Source organism: Ochotona curzoniae, unplaced genomic scaffold (assembly GCF_017591425.1).
Source record: "Ochotona curzoniae isolate NIBS_2020 unplaced genomic scaffold, NIBS_Ocur_1.0 patch197, whole genome shotgun sequence".
Taxonomy (NCBI): domain Eukaryota; kingdom Metazoa; phylum Chordata; class Mammalia; order Lagomorpha; family Ochotonidae; genus Ochotona; species Ochotona curzoniae.
Genome location: NW_024466747.1, coordinates 92194 through 97363, shown reverse-complemented (window position 1 = coordinate 97363; position 5170 = coordinate 92194). Strand labels below are relative to the sequence as shown.

The window sequence follows — 5170 nt, the reverse complement described above, 5'->3', positions numbered from 1 at the left end:
CCCTCAGGGCATTAGTCCCAGCTGGGGATCCCTCTCTCAGGACCTCAACCCTAAGTACCATCATGATCGCCCTCATCTGGGACAGGTATTATGAGGAGACACGATCACTTGGTGCATAGCATCCAGCCACCAAGATTACCTAATTGTCACCTTGGCAGGTCAGGAGCAGCTGAGGCACACAGATCTTTTCAACAATATGGTCTTGGTTTTGGTTTCTAATTTTATAGTTATTTATTAGAAAGAGAGAACTTCCCTCTGCTGGTTCACTTCCCAAATGACTACAATGGCTAGGGCTGGGCTGGGGCCAGAGCAAGAAGCTGGGAACTCAACCCAGGTCTCCCAGGTGGGTGCAGCACCCGATCCCTTGCACTGTCGCCACTGTCTCCCAGTGTCCACACTGGCAGAAAGCCGGGCTTGAACCAAGGTGTTCTGACATGAGATGTGGACATCTTAGCCATCAGGCGAAATGCCTGTTCCCTCAGCTCGGAAAGAGAATGAAAACAGAGCCGAAGAGTCCCCCTCACCCCCTCACACAGCCAGGGATGTGCTTGGCTCCAGAGACTCCGCCCAACCCCTGTGCCTGGAGGGGTGCTTCCTCACAGCCCCCGCCCGACCCCCGTGTCTGCTGGGCACACTCCCACTGCTTGGCAGCTGCCTGTCCTGCCTGGCCAAGGGCTGAGCAGGAAGCACACCAGTTCTGTGCAATGTCCATATCCGGGCACTTCCTTGCCGGAGATTTCCTCGACATCTGCAGTGATGGAGGATCCAGACGCAGGCTGGGGGCTGGCGGAGGCAGCCCACGAAGGATGAGCTGCAGATTCTAATGCTGAGAAAGCCCGAAGCCTGCCAGCAGCAGAGGGAGCCAGGCACGGATGGAGGCAGGGATCTCGGGGCTCGGTCTTGGAACAGATGGCTGGGGTTTATTTAGAACTCATAACAGGCAGAGCCGGGATCTGTGAAATGCAAGCGGCTCGGGTGGCATGCTGAGGGCCAAGGCGGGCACCGAGACCTGCAACAGCTCCTAGAAGGCAGGGAGCTGCTGTGTGGGTGGACAGGTCGTGCAGGGGCACTCACCATGGAAAAGCTAGGGAGCAAACTGGATGGGCATGCCTCCCGAGAGCCACGGTTGTCAAAAATAACCCCAGGCCCGTTAAAACCCATTAATAGTCATGAATAACATCCAGCATTTTGTTAGCATGCCCTTGCCAGGCACCACGCAGTATGCTTTCTCACCTTCATTTGCACAGTGAGAACACAGAGGCTTGGTGAAGGTGTGTGAGCCCTCAGGCCTCAGGGCTACAGAAGCCCGGGACAGGAGGGAGGTAGAGAATTGGTGAGAGGAGCTTTGACTTACAGAGACAGGGTCTGTTAGGATAGGTGCAGAGGGAGGCTTTGGATGATGCGTTCATGTACACGCACGGTATGCGGGTGGTGTGAGTGTGTGCAGAGGACAGTAAGTGCGTGTGAAATGAGAACTTCCCGGCCCTGGCCGCCAAGGCACCAGGCTGCTAAGTCCAATATGGCTCACTCCACTCTGCCATCTGTCACCTCAGGCGAGTCACTTCCTCCCCCGGCTTCTCGGTTTCTCCTCTTTAAGACGAGACAGTTGGTCTAGGATTCTTCCCAGCTCGGATTGTGTCTGCATCTATGATTTTACTGTTGGGTGGCAACTGGGACAGAGTGGTGTGGGAGAGAGCGCCTGCAGATGTCAAAGGTCAGAGGCTGCCTCCCAACCTCCAAGGCCAAGAGCCAATCCCTGGCAAGGGCAGTGGCAACAACCACACTCCAGAAAACGAGTCACCTATCTGCTTGTGTGGCAGGAAGGGAGGCACCCCTGAGCATGACTGGCCTTGCCCATGCCCCTCCCCAGGCCTAGGCACCAACACTGAGGGTGGGTGGGATGTCAGGAATCCATGGTTCTGAGAGTAAGGCTGTCTGTCCTGGAAGGTGCAAAGCCCAGGCACTCGGTAGCAGCCCCCTCCCCTTTTTTCTCCTCCCCAGTATGCATCAGCCGCTTGGAAATCAAGGCATCCATCGCTGACTCTGGTGGTGTACAAGGCTAAGCCCCGAACAGGTGCAACCAAGGGCCCAATGCACCAAGAATTCAGCCAAGAGTCCTTCTGCTTAGGAAGCCGTTAGAAAACTGTAGCCATGGCTCTGTGCTACCCCCATGGTTGTGGGCCTGAACAAGGGCTACAAGGTAACCAAGAGCGTGAGCAAACTGAGGCATAGCCACCACTGTGGGCGCCTAACCAAGCATGCCAAGTTCATGCGGAACAAGATCCGAGGGGTGTGCAGTTTCATCCCCACAAGCGCTGTGCCATGGAGCTGCCCGAGGTCTCCAAAGACAAGTGCACACTCAAGTTCATCAAGAAGAGAGTGGGTACACACATCCAGGCCAAGGAGAAACGCGAGCAACTGAACAAGCTGGCTGCCATGAGGAAGGCAGCTGCCAAGAGGGACTGAGTGTCCCCTCCTTTCACTGTCCCACTCCCTTCGCAATAAACCTCCCTTGGCCCTCAAAAACAAAGGCTGGGGCAGGGAGCGAATTCAGCCAAGGCCATAGAGCAAGAACTGTAACGCTCGGATCACTCCCAAGGATGGTAGAGGCCCTGTAGTCTCCCTCTGCATTCCAGGAGGGTCTGCTCCATGACATGGACTTTGCCGGTCGTTCCAACGATCACAAGGTACCTGTTGAGCATCCGCAGGGTGCACCTGCTGTGTACCTGTGATGCAGACACATCCTGAAGAGGAGCTGGATGCCATGGCTATCCGAGTCCTGGGTCTTGGTGCTGAATCTCAGTGGAGACTATCCACTGGCCTTGGAGTGAGTTGCGAGCTTCCAAATCTACTTCCACCTCGCACTGGTTCTCCTACAAATTTCTTAGCCATGGCTCCCAGGCTGAACATTGGTAAATTGTAAACCACCTCCTGGAAAGTCCCTGGAGGGACAGAAGCGCTCAGCACAGTGCCCACAAAGCAGGAAGGTCGCATATGATGATGTGGATGTTGGTGCTAACATGGGATGGTAAATGATGTGTGTCCTCCTCCCTGGCCATGCTACACAAGGCTCCAGGTGCTGTCCTTAACCACGCAGTTCCTGTCAGGAGAAAGCAGCTGGCTCTAGGTTGGGGAATCTAAGACCACATCGCCTCCTGCACTTGGACTGACAGGTTCAAGTGCCTAGTGACAGGTGGCATGTCCGTCCAGAAGTCTGCCTACAGCCAAAGACAAGTGGGGTGATTTTGCAAAGCTGAAGAGTGCCGTGACACCAGCCCCAGGCAAAGACTGGGGGTTGGGGGTGAAGGGTCTGGAGCCCTTGAAATGGCAGGCTTCCTGTTCCTACCTCTCACTGGCCCCTAAACCATGCTCTCAACTCCTCCCTCCATAACAGTGGAGGGGAGTGGCTACTGGATCTGAAGTCAGAACCATATTGGGAGCTAGCATTAGTGAGACTGGGCAGCATGGGCTGAGGGACTGGCTGGCTGTGGGGAACTCCAGCCATGGGGTCTGAGGCCACAAGCTTGGTTCTGATTGAGGAAAGTCCCAGGGCCTGGGAAACATGTCCACCCACCCCTGCCAGTCCTCACAGCCAGGGGGATGCAGGCAGATGATGTGGCTCAGGAGCTGCAGGGTGGGGCACGGCGTTCCCATGGGCAGCTATGCGGGGAACGTGGCAGATGGAACCGCCTCACTCCACGGAGGCACTTAGTGATACTCCAGGACAGCAGGGGGAGGAGGGCTGTGGAAAAGATTGGGGAGGGCAGGGAAGGGCGGGGTGGAGGATGGCATGCCAGGAGCTAAGCAGAAAGGTCTTGAAAGACTTCCAGGGGACTCGGGCAGGTGGCAACCAAATGCCAACCAGAAGGGCCCTTTTAGAACACTTGAATCCATTTCTTTGTTTACTAGCTGGTACTCGAAGGACCCCATGGAGCAGCCACCAAGCTGTAGATACACAGCGTGGCCTCGTCTGGGAACTCATCACTGCCCAGCCATGTGACTCAGGGCCAGTTTCTCAACTTATCCAAGGTTTGGATTTCCCCTTCATAAAATGGGAAGTCTGCCACCTGCCCCTTGACCTATTGTGAGAAGTGGGCTGAGGTACCCAGAGCACCATGCACCATGAACAGCATCCAGTGGCGCTTCCACAGACATGGGGCGGGGGGGCATTCTCAGGCCACATGGGATTAATTGTAGAGCCAGAATCCAGAAAACCCAGGTTCTGACCCAGCTGGCTTGGCTGTGTCCAAGACAAGACACGCTGGGCTGTGCCATAGGGGCGCCACATGGGAGGGAATTTCCCATGACGGAAGCTCAGGAATGTATTAGCCAGGGCTCCATTTTGGGTGCTTCTGTAAGTGTGTGCCTGGGATGGATTAAAAGCTGGGCAAGAATTGGATGTCATCATGATGACCCGTCCAGCCCACAGATGTTAACATTCCAATGGCCAGAGGCAGAGCTGAGTACCCAACTCTTGACACCCCAAAGCAAGGAGAGAAACCCATATTGACTGACGGAGCACACAGTTCACCTGGAGAAATGGGTGTTTGTGGAACACTTTGTCCATGCGTGTGTGAGGGTTGTTAAGTGAACAAAAGTGGCATGTCTTGCAGCAGAGAGAAAAGAAGCAGGCAGAGCTGGGACATGGGCACGAGGGTGTTAGCAGAGCTGTCCAGCTGGCCCCTTCCTGGCAACTGATCTGGCACCTCCATCGTGCAGCTTCCCAGCCCTCTTGGTAGTTGCCATCCTGGGGTTCCTTGGGCCCCCTGAATTCACACCCCTCTATCTGAACATGGAGGGTCAGGTAAGCAGAGCACAGGGAGCCTGAGGCTCATACACAGTGCTGGTCCTTAGAGAGCCTCCACTTCCCCCCGCCCACACCAAAAGATTTAGTTACTTATTCAAAGACCAGAAAGAGACATATTCCATCTGCTGATTCATTCCCCAATGGCTGCAGCTGCCTGGCTCAGAAGCTAGGAGGAACCTGGAAGTCTTCCAGATCTCCTTCATGGGTGGCAGGTGCCCAAGCACCTGGGCTATCTTGGCTGCACATCAGCAGGGAGTTGGACTGGAAGTGGAGCAGCCGGGATTGAATCAGCATGCTGAAACTTGGGATGCTGATGCTGCAAGTGGCTTAAATTCCTGCACCCCAGCACAGGCAGCCCCCACC

The 5170-nt window shown here is 55.4% G+C and overlaps 1 pseudogene; it reads left to right on the top strand.

The window, feature by feature from the left end:
* The first annotated feature begins 2170 nt into the window (after positions 1-2170).
* Positions 2171-2466, top strand: LOC121166670 (annotated as a pseudogene).
* Positions 2467-5170: the final 2704 nt, after the last annotated feature.